General features: G+C 41.3%; 2 protein-coding genes across 3 annotated transcripts in view; both read right to left on the reverse strand.

Annotated features, from left to right (window-relative positions):
- The window catches only part of LOC143211340 (uncharacterized), a 58,173-nt gene extending 42,536 nt beyond the window's left edge, over positions 1-15,637 (reverse strand). The window contains exon 1 of the mRNA XM_076428875.1: positions 15,498-15,637. The gene's annotated coding sequence lies outside the window, so the exon portion shown is untranslated. The remainder of the gene's footprint in view (positions 1-15,497) is intronic.
- LOC143211335 (uncharacterized) overlaps positions 1-16,507 on the reverse strand; it is a 125,330-nt gene that overhangs the window by 70,315 nt on the left and 38,508 nt on the right. The gene's annotated exons all lie outside the window — the stretch shown is intronic.

A 16,507-nucleotide genomic window follows, 5' to 3' on the forward strand; every position in this document is an offset into this window, starting at 1 on the left:
GACGCGGAGCGACAAGAGGGCCGATCGCCCGACCCCGAGATCGATAAATTTACGTTGGACTGTTTTATCCGTGGGTTACCGTCCACTATAAAAATCCTGTTAAATTTCAAGGGGTATCAAACGCTCACAGAAGCATATAATCACGCAATCATCGTTTCGAACGAAATGGAGCAGGAGGAGGCTAGAATGAAGCCACCACCATTGCTAAACTCTTCCGCGCCCCCCTTTATCCCGCGGAATCCCCCACCCTCGAGGAACTTCATAAATAATCGGGTACCACCTAGTACCTGTACAATTTGCAACAAGATTGGACACACTGCCTCACAGTGTTTCCACAACCCCCAGAATCGAACAAATAGTAATACCTCAAATCGACCCTCGTCTCCGGTAACTTGCACATATTGCAATAAATTCGGACACACTGCTTCCCAGTGTTATAGGAAAAATCAACTCGGCTCGGGAAACCGCGACAACCGCTCGCCGACGGACGACCGGCGAGACGGGAAACTAGATCGTCCAACACTAACGATTACAGCGGAAGAAAAACCTTCCACATAAAAGGTAATTTCGATCCCGTTATCGAAATGAACTTGGCTTCTCCAATCGGCAAAACGAAATTCTTAATCGATACCGGATCGGAGCCAAATTTAATTAAGGAAAGTCAAATAGGGAATCTTCCCTTGAACCATGGAATCATTCTAAGATTAAGTGGCATTACATCAGAAGTAGTTGAGACAATGGGGTCTTTAAAAATTCAAATATCAAATCAAGCCCACGAATTTCACGTGGTGCCAAGTAATTTTCCAATTCCCTACCCCGGGATCTTAGGATCGGAATTCTTAAGAAAATCTAATGCCACCATATCATACCAAGACCGCTGTCTTATATTAGATTCCATGAAAATTTGGTTCTCCGATCCTCTAAAAATTACGGTACCTCCGCGCAGTGTTACGACGGTTCCGGTTTTCTTAAAAAACCCCCAAGTTAGAACGGGTTATCTCCCTCGGCTGCATATCGGGCCCAAAATTTTCGCAGGAGAATGCGTGGTAAGAAATATAAATGGACGTGCTCTAATAAAAGTATTTAACACGTCGGAGGTAGAATTTGACGTGGAAGTCCCTTGGTTATCCCTTGAAGAAATCGAGGAGATTAACCAAAATCCCCCTAAACTCGCAAGGAACGAGGAAAATTCCCCTAAACTCGCAAAGAACGAGGAAAACCCCCTTAAACTCGCAAAGAACGAGGTAGAAATTCCCAAAACCCCCTGTCTTCCCGTCGAAATCTCTTCCGAACGTTTTTCAGAAATATTCAAATCAATAGATTTAGATCACTTAAATGTTGAAGAACGAAAGCACGTTGAAAATTTAATACAGAAGCACCACGACATTTTTCACTGCAAAAATGATCAATTACCATGTACTCACTTAACTTCGCATAAAATAACCACTACCGATAGCGGCCCCGTAAATATTAAACAATATAGATTCCCCCCAATCCATCGAGAGGAAATACACCGACAAATATCGGAATTAGTCGACCAGAAAATTATCGTAGAGTCATCCTCCCCTTATAACTCTCCCATCTGGATAGTTCCGAAAAAACCAGACTCCTCCGGCAACAAACGTTGGAGGATGGTTATTGATTTCCGACAGCTAAACGAAAAAACTGTAGGCGACGCATACCCCCTTCCAAATATCATCGACATATTAGACCAGTTAGGCGGGGCTAAATATTTTAGCGTCCTAGACTTAGCATCCGGCTTCCACCAGATTCCCATGGAAGAATCCGACGCGCATAAAACCGCATTTTCATCCCCCTATGGGCATTATCAATTTTCACGAATGCCTTTCGGTCTTAAGAACGCTCCTGCTACATTTCAAAAATTGATGGATACTGTATTAACCGGATTACAAGGAACAGAAATGTTCGTTTATATGGACGACGTAGTGCTATACGCGAGTTCTCTGCAAGAACACTCTATTAAATTCAATAAATTAGCTGAACGTCTACGATCCGCTAACCTCCGGCTTCAACCGGACAAATGCAAATTTTTACGCAAAGAAGTCCATTATCTGGGACACATAATTTCAGAAAATGGTATTAAGCCAGACCCAAGTAAAATCACTGCAATTAAAAACTTTCCAAAACCGCGCACTCCGCGCAATATTAAACAGTTCTTGGGTCTTAGCGGATATTATAGACGATTCATCTCAAATTTTTCTGGTATAGCAAAACCATTAACATCACTCCTCAAAAAGGGTGTTAAATTTAGTTGGCAAAACGAACAGGAACAATCATTCAGTAAATTAAAGGAAGCACTTTGTCAGGAGCCGGTTCTCCAGTATCCGAATTTCAACAAACAATTCATAGTGACCACAGACGCATCAAATCATGCCATCGGAGGTATACTAAGTCAGGGAGAAATCGGTAACGACCTCCCTATAGCATACGCGTCTCGATCATTAAATACAGCAGAAATGAACTACTCCACAATAGAGAAGGAACTCCTCGCCATCGTATATTGCACGCAACATTTTCGCCCTTACCTTTACGGAAAGGAATTTTTATTAATAACCGACCACCAACCTTTAGTTTGGCTACATAGGGTGAAAGATCCCACATCCCGACTCGTCCGCTGGCGACTTAAACTCGCCGAATTTGAGTACAAAATCAAATATAAGCCGGGGAAAATTAATAGTAACGCGGACGCGCTTTCACGGAACCCCCAAGTCTTGATAACGAACACCCGCGAAGAAGAAGAGATAGACGAAGACTCATGGGCTGGTTTGGCTGAACTTTTTCGAGACGATGAACTCCCCCTCACACCTCCTCAATACCCTCCACAAGAAGGACTCCAACCGCCGTCCCTAGGACCCCGGCAAATATCGGACCTTCAAATACCCTTCGAAGAAATTCCCACCCCCGAAAATCCCTTAAGATCCTCTGGTACCCCCGAGAACCTCCTATCGTCGCCCTTAGGGTCTCGACAACCTATGGAGAACCGAGGGAATACTGAGGAACCCCTAGAAGAAGAAGAAATAGAAGAAGAAGGAATAGAAGAAGAAGGAATAGAAGAAGAAAGAATAGAAGAAGACGGGAATCCCACTAATATCCCCAGAATAATAGACGAAACGGAGGAAGAAATAGAAGAGGAAGAAACAGAAGAGGAAGAAACCCCCCCTAACCCCCCGGGAATAGCAGAAGAAACGGAGGAAGAAATAGAAGAGGAAGAAATAGATGAAGAAACATACACAGGAACGGAATCAGAAGTCGAAGAAGATTCCCCTACGACTAATATTATTGAAACTAGGGATTGTTTATATTTAAGAAAGGATAATGTGGTATATTTCGTAACCATCAACGGGGATCCATTTGATGAGGGCTCACGTCAAATCCAGGACTTTGCAAAATTACCTTCACATAAGGATTTAAGATTAGGGAGACCAGACGTCCGTACAATAAATAGGAAGATGTACATCGCGCTCCCAATAGTTAGAGAGTCACACGATCCAGTTAATAGGGAAATATTAAAGGAATGCTTCGAGAATTTACAAAATATAGTTTACGAAGAAGCAATAAGTACATTTTCTATTAGTAAGCCTTCAAAATCAGATAGAGTAAATTGGACCGCCTTAAATGAACAATTAGAAGGAAGATTTTCACATGCGCCAATTCACATTACAGTTTGTAGAAACCTTGTTAAAATTCCACCGGTTTCAAAAAGAAGTAGGATACTAGAGGAATTCCATACATCCGCTATATCTGGGCACAAAGGGATTACAAAGACGTACGCTAGAATTCGTCAATATTTTTTCTGGGATAGCATGAAAAAGGACATCCAACAATACATTCAAAATTGTATAAGTTGCCAACTAAAAAAGTTAGTCCGCGTCAAGAATAAGCAACCAATGATGCTTACAGACACGCCGGGCAAAGCATTTGACAAAATATCAATAGATATGGTTGGACCTTTACCAACCACCCGTAGAAATAACAAATATCTACTCACTATACAAGATTTATTGACGAAATATTCTCTAGCCATACCAATACCAGACGGACTAGCACAAACAATAGCAAAAGCATTCACAAACAACCTTCTATACCGCTTCGGAACACCGAAATGCATTTTGACAGATCAAGGCACGAATCTAACGGGAACAGTAATGAAAAGGCTATTTCGGAAGTTTAAAATTCAACACGTTTGTACTTCACCATACCACCCACAAACAAATGGGTCATTAGAAAGAGCGCACCATGTCTTCGTGGAATATTTGAAGCAATATATAAATAATAGAGTTCAATGGGATGAATGTATCGAAGCAGCAATATTTTCTTATAATACGAGTGTTCACGAGGGAACAAGATTTTCGCCACACCACTTAATATTTGGGGAAATCGCTCGCCCACCCTTCTCATCCGACATCATAGAAGAGGAACCCGAGGAAACTTACGAAAATAGGTTAGTCCAACACGTAAAAAACCTAAGGGACCTCCAAACTAGAGCAAGGAAGAACCTGATAGCAGCAAAGGAAAGGTCGAAATACTACTACGACAAAAAGATCCACCCGCAACAATTAAAAGTAGGAGATAGTGTTTTTATACTAGCAACAAAGCAGAATAAATTCAGCGACCATTATGCAGGACCATATAGGGTAATGGAAATACTTCCAAACAATAACATTAAACTATCTATCAATGGAAGATTGAGAATTTTGCACATGGACAGATGCAGGAAATCCAGGATCCCAGCTCAGCTGTAGCCATCGCAAAAAATGAGATCCTACGAATCTCATTTTTTATTCGTCAGGGGGGAGGTGTAACGTTCCCATGCAGTTAGCACGGTGAACGTTCCTTTACGCCGACAGCACCATAGCGCTGTCTCTCACGCTCCACCAGCCGAGCGCACCCCTCTTTCTCACACCGGCAGCACCATAGCGCTGTCTCTCACGCTCCACCAGCCGAGCGCACCCCTCTTTCTCACACCGGCAGCACCATAGCGCTGTCTCTCTCACTCACCAGCACACCCCTCAAATCACACCCGCATTAATACGCTACCTGTACCTAGGTGGCCCCTTTTTTTTCCACACTTTCTCACAGGTAAAACTGAGAGGGATTAGACCTACCCCCTGCAAAAAGCTTTCTCGAAAGTAAAAATATGCAGGGTAGAACATAAAGACCACCCGCTGGGACTGGTCAAAAGAGAAAAAAGCCGTCTGCTTTAGGGTCGTTCCTCTAAGTGCTGGTACAAATACAGATCCGCGCACAACGAATCCTAGGATTCCGAGTGCTGGTACAAATACAGATCCGCGCACAACGAATCCTAGGATTCCGAGTGCTGGTACAAATACAGATCCGTGTCACAGACGAGTGCGACCTGACGTACCTCCTCAAAAAGGAACGTTTTCCCCATCTTTCGAGGGATGACCATTCCCCTTGACCTTGAGGTATCAACTGGGCCGATACGAGTGAAACGAGGAGGAAGGAAGCACAAAAAATCGAGGAAGGCAGCCAAGGACCACGGGCTAATACTAAAGGAAGCATCGCCAGCAGAGCCGACTCAGATAGTCGATCATCAGTCCGTAAGCTCATGGGAGCTTAAACTCGTCGAGGTCCCAAAGGCTATCCCAAATCTTAGCAACGTCCCCACAACTGATCCCCGATTCGCACATTACGCGAATCTATTGTTCCCCCATCCTCCTACGCGGACAACAGTATAATTTTGTATGTATCTTGAAAATTCTTTTGTAAATTGCTTTCTTTCTTTAATAAATCAACTTGTTAAAATTGAACTGTGGAAGAGCTGAATTCTTGGGCCTCTGTTGCTTTTTGGACCCCTCCACTGACGAAATAACGTCTCCCGCCTGAAACAGATAGCCGCTCGTCTGTTTCACATCCTCCTTGCGCCTACTTTCCGAAAGGAAGCATCGCGACGTAACAAGTACAATAAAGTATAGCTACGAGCAAACTGATTAAATATTATTCTAGTGTGTCTCGCGAAAGTAAAGTGAAAAGCAACCGCGAACAGGTGTGTGAAAGAAAACTTTTTCAAACATGGCGGAAGTTACACAAATTAATTACAGAAATGTCAAAGATATCACCAACACCGCCTATATAATAAAGCCAAACAGCTCCGAAAAAATCAGCCTGTAACGTCATACACAGGAGGCCTAGCATCAGCACCACCTGGTGGCGTCCAGCTTCGTGCTGTCACTTTTGATTTGTTATGCGTACACATACTTTACGCCTATTTGCGTATTACGTGTGGTAGGAACGACATTTTGTGATATTTATAGTCTTTGTGTACCTAAGTGTAATGGAAAATTATCTGCCAGTGATAATTCAAAATTACATGTTTTTAAATTTCCGCGCGACGAAAAGGTTAAGCAGAAATGGATAAACGCTATTCATCGGAAAGATTTCTGTGTTTCAGAACATTCCGTAATTTGTCATCGACACTTTGCGGAATCAGACATTGAATATACTACAACGGCAGTGGACTGGAAGACTGGAAAAATAATAACAGCTCCTCTGGGCAAGCATCGAATAAAGAGTGGTGCAGTACCCAACATCTTTCCAGAGTTAGACCCGTATTTAACCAAACGAAGAAATCACACGGAAGCCCCATCTGAGAAGAAGATCAGACGAGAAGCTGTAGCCATCCAAAACAGGGATGCGTACCGCGGACTAACCTTAACCCAAACCCGGTTAACCGAGCGAGGTTTCTCTAAGCTACACTAACCCAGAGAGAACGGGTCTTAGGGCCCAGAGAGTGCGAGTCGAGTCTCAGTCGTGGAATCACACGGTTTAGAAAAATTATAGTTTTGAGAAATAGTTATATCAAGTTTAGATACATACGAAAAGGTGAGGTGACGTAGAAAACAACAGATAGGAATAGAATGAATCAAATAGATTTGATATAAGATAGTAATTTTATTTAACAATTAAATCACGTAGCTTAATTGATTTTTACGGATATACGTACGGGTTACAAAAGTTCTCAGAACAACTAAGTATTTGATAATTAAAAGTGATTTTAATTTAAAAAGGTGAGATGAAGCATAGAACCGCGGATAGGGATAGGATAAATTAAATAGATTTATTGATTAAAATAGAAACTGTATTTCAGTTTATAATTAATTTTCATAGATTAAAGGGGGCTCTTATTAATATATCCAGAAAAATTTTCAAGCGAGTCAACCACTGCCGAGTTGATACTTGATATTGACAAATTACTTGATTCTGTTAATAGCAATTTATTAAAAAAACGCCTTCATTGCCAAAATTAAATTATGTAATAAACAAACTCGGTGAACATGCGGATTTTTAAAAAATATCAAACACACTTTAAATTCAATAGCATTTACAAACAAGAAAAATCCAGCATGTATTAATGGGTGGATTTTATCCATCGAAAGTGTGCTAAATTTATTCAACGATCTGCACAATAATTATCATATAGAGAAAATACAAACGTGAAGATTAAATCAAGATTCACTTGAAAATTTATTTGCTGTTGTTAGGCAACAGCATGGCTGTAACACGAATCAGTTCGATATACATTCTGTAGAATTTGAGGGGGGTCGTATCCCCCACTTGATTGCTACCTTGTCGTGGTGTGGGGGCACAACTGCGCAGTCGCCAAAGCAATTACAGCGGTTCTCTTGTCAGTGATTTACGACCACTTGACCTAGTTTATTCCTTGTGCGTGTTTACAGTTATCTTTCCTGAGCGATCGAAAGACAGTGTTTTCATAATGATTGCGAAATCGGAGATGGATCCTGCAGCCGTCGCAACAACAACCGATCAGGATCCCACAGCAACACCCGATTATTGCCTCGAGCGCGATTGGGATACTGGTTCCAGACCCGCCTACGCAACCGCAATGGCAACGTGTACCGGCAATATAGCCATGAGTCAGTCGACGGCAACCCTATTGAGAATTTGAGCATTCTCAAATGTCAACCCTAGTGACAGTCTTGCTGTCGTTGAGGCCTTTTCAGGCTTAGCCGGAAACAGATTAATGCTTAAAGCATTTCTGTTTAACTATTTTTCCATTGATATGGAGGAACATTGCATCCTCGCATTTGGAAAATCTTTTGCTGGTGTACATTTATCCAAAGTTTCCGCTAACTGGCGTTACTCGCACATCGTTCAACCTGAAAAATTCGCAGCCGCAGAATTTTTCTATCTGGGCGATGAGGATAGTGTCGAATGTTTTGAATGCGGCATACGGCATAAAGTATGAAACAGCTAACGAATGAACAGTGCGAGGCACTTATCAATGCAGCGCATTGCCACATTTGCGAAAAACCATTTGAGGAAAACGATATACGGGTGCGCGATCATTGCTATCTAACAGGACGATATACAGATCCCGCGCATCAAGATTGCAATTTACATTACAAAAATTCGTGTTGCATTCCCATAGTTTTCCACAATTTATCCGGGTACGATTCACATTTCATTATCGAAGAAATAGCTAATGCGTTTGAAGGTAGTGTCAACGTATTACCAATAACTAAAGAAAAGTATATTTCATTTACAAAAAATGTTGAAGATCAGCAATCAGATTAGCGTAATTGTATTAAATTACGATTCATCGATTCGTAAAAATTTTTGAATACAAGTCTCGACAAATTAGCATCTTTCCTCGACACAAACAAATTCACAATTTTACGTTCCGATTTTCAAAATCTTTCCATAGAAAATTTCATGTTGTTGACGCGAAAGGGTGTCTTTCCATACGAATACCTCGATTGCGTAGATAAATTAGACGATCTCTGTTTACCGCCGCTCGAGTCATTTTACAGTTTTCTGAACTGCTGAAGCCAGATCCGGAAAACCAACAGCGTGCTGGGTAAGGTAGAACCTATTCATATGGTTCCAGGGTTCCATGGTTCCAGAGATAGGAGAATTTATGGATGTGGTAGATAAACTGAGGGATTCAGTTGGAGAAACCATGTGGCCATATTATCGGATTTTGAATCCGAGTGATGTTTCATTGAATGCAAGGAATTTCCCTCATCTTGCATCATGTGCTATCATTTGGAAAAAGAAATTTGGTGATGTCACATTCAAGAATGTTCAATCAGCCAAGTTCAGTGGTGTGTCTCAAAAATTAATTGAGGCAGCTCAAACTGTGGATCCTCGACTGAGTAGAAGTAAGACAATAGATGAATCCTTATCAGACCAACAGAAGAAGGGACCGAGTAAACTCAACCTAGATTTGGTTTCTTTGGAAGCAAATGATACTGTGTCTGCTACTTCCCTTATGAGTAAAGAGCAGATGGCACAAGCAATATTCAATTGGTGAACCCGACGTGATTATCGTTTTTGAATCCGTGAGGACACGAGGTCCGGGACGTTCTTTCTGGGAGAAGAACTTGGCTGCACGTGGCCGGATGTTCCTGCTGAAACCTAATTGATGTCGACCGTACCGAGCGTACAATGTAAAATGTCCTATGAAACGCTAATTGTGGTTGAACACAGTCTGGGACTCCAAAATTCAGTTTTACCAAAACGTCCGATTGTATGTTCGGTTCATTTTAAACATGAAGCTATGGATAGAACATCTTTAATATGTGTCAGATTGAGGGAGCATGCTGTACCGTATGTATGTAACATTTTATCAACTGTTTATATTATGCCATGCATTTTTGTTTATCATTCCAGTCGGCTATTTCCTTATTGACAAGATTAATGCAGAGCAGAAAGCTAACCTATTAAATCTCTGCCTAACATTATTGCACGACACCGGCGTGAAAGTGGTTTGAGTTACTTGCGATGGCGTGAGTAGCAACATAGCCATGTCTAATATACTTGGGTGTGACTATTCCAATTTATCATCATTGGAGACAAGCTTTCCGTATCCGGTCAATCGGGAATCCATTTATTTTATATTACATCCGGATAATACCCTTGAAGGACGACTCCAAATTTCAAAGGAGCATATGACTCGCGTCAGTCACGTTTTGTCTAATATGGACGACAGGTATAAGATGAGTCCTGGAAGAAAGTGGTACCTGGATTTGTCGGTTATTTAGAGGTATCCCAGCCATCGCTCAGTAGTGAGAATCTGGCTGCAGTCAACGCATCTATAATGTCTTGTATATTACATCCGTCCCACATGGTAAAATTAGTCCGAAATACACTTGGGGACTATAAGTGTATTTTAAATGCGGGAAAACAAACAATTGAATGGAAATATATCGAAAAATTGCACAAGTTGCAAGAAAGAGAGGGCTTGCACTTAGCAAATAAATTAAGAAGACAACACATAGAATACACGAAGAAACAAATGAAGGTGAAATTAGCAACGCAAGTGCTCAGCTCGTCAGTGAGCAAAGCTCTATGTATGTGCTTTCAAATGCTATTTGCAATCAAAACAAATTGATACTTCCAGCTTCCAAATAACAGATCAGATGTTAGAATTATTTAATGCCCAAATGTACAATAGAGAAGAAATACCAAAAAATCACCTGGAACCTTGCTCGCTGGTGAAACTGAGAATAGCGGCAATGACAGTGATATATATTGAGTATTTGTTTGCTTATTTTGGGGTGTGTGTGTGTATTTGTTTATTATATTTTATTGTATCGTATTGTATTTAATTGTGTTATGTGATGCTCTGAGTGTTCAGTTCGTAGAGTTCATTAATAAATCTCACTACAACTTTTTAAGATATGCATTGAAAAAGGTAGTTTCAAAACTTGCTATGTCCATTCCTCAAAAGTGTTAAAATAGATTATGATTTATTTTTAGGACATTTATGATTTTACTGGAATGTAACTCAGTAAATAGTACAGATTTCAACATTTTTTTCAACATACATATTATACATAATAAGCATACTTCATTTCACAACTGAAACTCCCACATGTTACAATTCATTTTATTTATAATAAAGAATGTTGATAATATCTAGAAAGATTCATATGATTCATTTCATTAGGTAATAGGTTCGATATGCGGCAATAACCTAAAACTTGTAATATGTCATCTGTCATTGTTGCGTCCCCATCGCGCAAGCGCCACGCGTCGTCATTCGCCCACTTGATCCCCGTTGCGCAAGCGCAACGTGTCTCCCATGCGCCTTACTCGATCCCCATCGCGCTTGCGCATATTGTTGGTCATCAGAGAAGGGGTACTGTATTCCTCTTGCGAGTCCCAAGGTCGAACTTGTCTGGCCACTTTGGTGGGAGTAGAGCGGAGCGGAGTATAGAGTGTGAAACCCATGAGAGCGTACGTATGAAAGTACAGAGTAAGAGAGCACATAACCTCAAAGTGAGCACGTGTAGAGAGTACAATTCATTTAATAAATATACTTATTGTTGATTATTAAATTGCAAACCAATTTCTCTTATCACGATCCAACACCTCATCCCATAATTGGGGCGAATTTACTTTGGCATTACGGCCTGGTAGTTGATATCCGCAAGCGTTGTCTAGTTGATCGAGCTTCAAGCTTAGCCTCGTCTGGCGAACTCAAAAAGGTTCAGTTTCATTCAGTGCACACTGCTGCCTCTGGGACGGAATGCGCTGAAATTCTATCATCAATCAGAACCACATGTCCAAGTAAGATGGAGCGTGAATGTCTGGGCAGGAATAATTGGAAATGAAATTATAGGACCTTATTTCTTCCCAAATACTTTAAATGGAACTGTATACTTACGGTTTTTACGTGAAGACTTATCCAATTTGTTAGGAAACGTACCTCTAGCTATAGACAAAATCTCATTTTCCAATATGAGAAGATTTTCCAACTAGGAAGTCACTGTTTGTACCTTACTACGCTACTGTAGACCTTTCCTAAATAAAACCTCTTTTCGATTTATAAAAAGTGTTGTACTCAATTTCGGAACACGGAATCCAACACTGGTTCGGACAGGTCGAGGCAAAACCGCCTCAAAATGCTCGCATCATGAGCCAGACAACAATGGCTGACACGATAATAGCCGGTCTTGATTCGAAAACCGCGATGGTCATTTCCGATCTTATTACGACACCCGATCTCGTCGCGCCGTATACTCGCATCGAGGCGCGCATTATGGCGACATTCTCCACGTCCGCGGAGACTAAACTTCGGCAATTATTGAAGGGACAAGTCGCGTCGCACGGGAAACGTTCGCATACTCTTGCGATCATGCGTAATTCGAATAACGGCGAGTGCTCGGAGGCCGTGCTGCGATCCATTTTTCCATTTTTGTCCTCCGGTTCATCGGATTGATGATCATTTGTTATTCTTGATTCATCAGACACCGCATTCGAGTATAAAAGCTCTGTCACGTCTATTGGGAGTTGGTACCTCTGTTGGAAATATATGTAACTGCAAGTAATCATATATGTCGATAACAAGTGATCACACATGTCGATAATGTAGAAATTATCTATTGTAATATAACTGAGCGACATCTGTATAATTAACCGATTAATGACATGCGTCTAGTTTACACGACATACGTAAAACCACGCTCTAAGAGTGAACACGTATTATCATTACAAATATATTTATCATTCGTTTTCCACAAAGTAAAACCTCTGCGTTATTGAAGTGTCCAGCTCTGGTCTGCTTTCTCTCCTAATCAACAGGTTATGGGCCCAGATCGCAGATAAATCAGTGAGAGTGGAATCGAGTGAAGTAAAAATTAAAACAAGTAAAAATTGAAACCACGTGCTGAGACGATTCGTAAGAATATTCGTAAAACGTACTTAGACGGCTTCTAAGATTATCTGTAAAAACGTGTTCGTAAGACTATACGTAAAAAAAAGGGAAAAACGTATCTGTAAAACGGTTTATGAGAATATTCGTAAAATCATACGCAAAACTGTTCGTAAGACGGTTCGTGAAAACGTGCTCGTAAGACAAGTCAAAATGGCGACATGTAACGGTCATAAAACTGAAATAGATCAAATTGTGAAATTGAAAGACGAAACGAATTTTCAATTTTGGAAGTTTCAAATAATTATCCTAGCGAAATCTATCAATGCGTACGAAATAATAACTGGAAAAATTGTACCTGAAGAAAGTTGGACAGAAGCTAAGAAGAAAGATTGGGAACTCCGTGATACAAAAGTTCAAAAGGCAATAGTATTCTCCGTTGATAGAAAAATGCAAATGCATCTCCTCTCTCACCTAATCAACAACCTCTACCATATCGCGATGTCTAAAGGCTCTAGATTACCGAAGGCGTCGACCAACCGGGTTCGTTTACGTGCCCTCATTAGCGAGCCGCGAAAATAGGGCACATAGAGACATTCCCCACGAGCCCTTTAAATCGATCGAATTCCAGCGGAGCCTCTCTTGAAGGTCAAATTGGAGCGCGCGCTTCCATTTAATAATTTAGATCGACATCGTCGAAGAGTTTATATCAAATTCAATTTAATTTGACCTGATTTGTACTAGTTGACTGCACTGCTAGAAATACGACTGGTATACAACTTCGATGCAACTAAATTGCACACTCTAACTAAATTGAGACGACGAGAAATCATGGGAACGACGAGTTCACTCGTCCCCGGTTGAAGGTAAAATGACGTCGCGTATCCCTGGAAATTCTCTACATTCAGAACGCATGTAAATTGCACAGAGAACGATCGAGCACGGACAAAAATATTCTTCCAGTCTAACAAGCTCCTTCTTCGTTTATTTATTAATCCGTACAGACATCCGACAACACATTAAAACACAGATTAGTTAGTACTACGAACTTGCACGAGAACATCTATGAGAACGATCTACGGATGGCGCTTTCGTTTCACTTTTTGTTTGTACAAAATGGGTCCTGCGCGGTGCAAGCTGCAGCGTGCATCCGCAGAAGCGTTCGAATAAAAAGGAACACAGATTCCTAATGAATTCCACCTGACTCACCTGCGTTCTCCAGGGACGCGGCCAAGAGAGAGAGAAAGAGAAAGAGAGAGAGAGAGAGAGAGAGAGAGAGAGAGAGAAAGATTTGAAAATTCGAAAGCTCCTTCACGCCATAATGGTCGGCAGTAGGCCAGCAAGAGTCCGTTTCAAGGCCGACGATGCCTCTACGAGGAAACAGGGCACACAGATACCGGAGGAATCCTTGAGGATAGACGGGAAAACGAGAACTCTGTCGATCAACACTGCGTTCGGCTCACTCGACTCACTGTGTACAGTAACGGTCCCCACTCGGGCACAACGTGCTCGCGACACAAACAAAAGGTGACTGAGGGCTGCCGAGTGTCCTGACCGCCTGTTCTCCTCGCCGAATTTGAACGCGAGACCCCGCCCTCGTCCCACAATAATAAGGACCGATAATTACGTACCTCATTACCAGACTGCAGACCTTTTTGCAAAATAAAAAATGTCTGCATCGATTGCGAGAAATAGAAACTACGTTAATGTTATTTCTTCCCGTTATGATTTTAAAAGAGGAGGAATCATATATTGACATTTTCAATTTAAAAATTTGTTTCATCCACTCAATTTTGTTATAAATGCATAAAAATCCGCAGTCTTTTACTTATTACAGACCGTGTTTCACATTTTTTGCGACGCTGCGCACCCGAAATAATCGAACTAGCCTGCGGACTTTATTTTTTCCCGTCCTGCACATAAAGCTCCACAGTCTAGCAACTTACGAACTAAGGAAACAATTAGATGTAAGTGATTAGAGAGAGAGAGAGAGAGAGAGAGAGAGAGAGAGAAAAAAGAACATGTAAATTCATCGGTGTGTGAGACGAGCAGGCAACGTGCGATTCTTACGGGCCGAGAACGTTGCGATTTATCGCAGTTTTTCCTGTACATCTAACAACCTGTCAGACCTTGCAAAAATTAGAGACAGTACAGTTGATCGAACATGGTGTCATCGTCCTTGAAGTAACCCCTTTTCTACTATAATTTTTAATGCACGAGATAAATGATTTTAAACCCTAAACGGTGTACTAAAAATATGTTCCTTTCACGAACTGTTGTACAAAAATGGAAGGAACTCCCACGGTTGGAACAACCCCCTGTTCCGACCCCTAGTGACTTTTATTCCTACTTCCCCGTGCCCTCAATCAAGGACGTAATTCTTAGCGAGAAACGAGGCTGAGAAATATTTAAATCGGCCTGTCTTTTTGCCGGAGAGCGAGAGATAGCCTGACACAATTTTGACGCAGAGAAAATAGCGTGAACAGGTGAAAGCAAAAGTCAACGGTGTATGAATACTTTTTCCTCGTACCGTATCCAGAATCCTAGTGAATTCCTACGCGATTTGTCGTGCGACAGATCGATAGGTGTACGGTGAAAAACTGCGAGCGATAAAATTGCCTGTTAGATTGGAAAACGCTGACGTAACAACTCGTCGCGCCGATAAATCGCAACGCGTGCATGGCCCCGTTAAAGGAATAGGTGGCGAACGCTGACAGGTAGCCAGGATTCGAAAACGAGCCTTGTGAAATAAAGGATCCGAGGAACTTTGTGACACGCCGTTGCCGTGTGTACGTGTGGGCTGTCGGCCAGCAGCGTGTTTGGTTTGGTTACTCACGTATGCGCGGCTGTTGTTGCACGCTGCCCGGCTCCAGGATCCACGATCGGCCCTTCACTCCAGGATTTCACGAGGATCGAGCATTCGACGCGACGATCTCACACTCTCGACAATTTTAACGGTCAGGGTGTGCCCCGAATTTCCATACAACCAACGGCACCCGTCAAACGTGAACTACTGCTGCCGCCATCTTGACACGAGCGAGTCGAGCGCCGCGCCACGGTCGATCGCCAAATCGAAAGCGCCGCCAAACGCGGGATTATTCGAACACATCAAAACTACCAACCTCGATGCATATGCACTGATCTTCACACCAATTCAATTGTTTAACCCTTCACAACATTTAATTAAATGCATCTACACCTTTCCACGTCCTAAATAATTAAATAGCGGAAATTAAATGTAGAAATTTCTTTCTGTTGTCTTTTAAACAGTTTTTTTTTCAATTAATACAGGGGAACACAATCATAACATTTAAGTAAAACTTTCAATGAATTAAGAATATTGTAAAAAAAGATTTTTCCTCGTATTTGTTTTTAGAATTATTTATCAAAAAAGGATGAAAATTTATAGGGATATTATAACACTGTATCAGAACAAGAATAAAGAATAAATCTGTCTTGCAAATTGCGAAATATTATTGATAAAAAAAAGACATCGAAACGTCAGTTTCTGTTTTTCTGTCGTCCCATCGCGTTTCACGGTACATATTATTGAGAACGAGGATAATGTTAATATTCTATGCCTTGTTCCCGTACCGCGCATTTTTAAAATTATTTTTATTATTAGACAGCTTCCCGCGATAATGTTCAGAACGATGTACATTAGTGTTAGAGCTTTACATATAGAATAGCTGGCGTTTTCTGTGCCGTAACCGTTTATGAGGCGGTTGAAAAGTTTAAAGTTACCGGTTATCACAGGGTATATCATTGTGTGTATTTTGAAACTATATACAAATACAGAAAAAATTTGAGCAAGATCGAAGCACCGACCTCACGTACCGTTTACAC

The sequence above is a fragment of the Lasioglossum baleicum genome, chromosome 8, assembly GCF_051020765.1.
Source record: "Lasioglossum baleicum chromosome 8, iyLasBale1, whole genome shotgun sequence".
NCBI lineage: Eukaryota > Metazoa > Arthropoda > Insecta > Hymenoptera > Halictidae > Lasioglossum > Lasioglossum baleicum.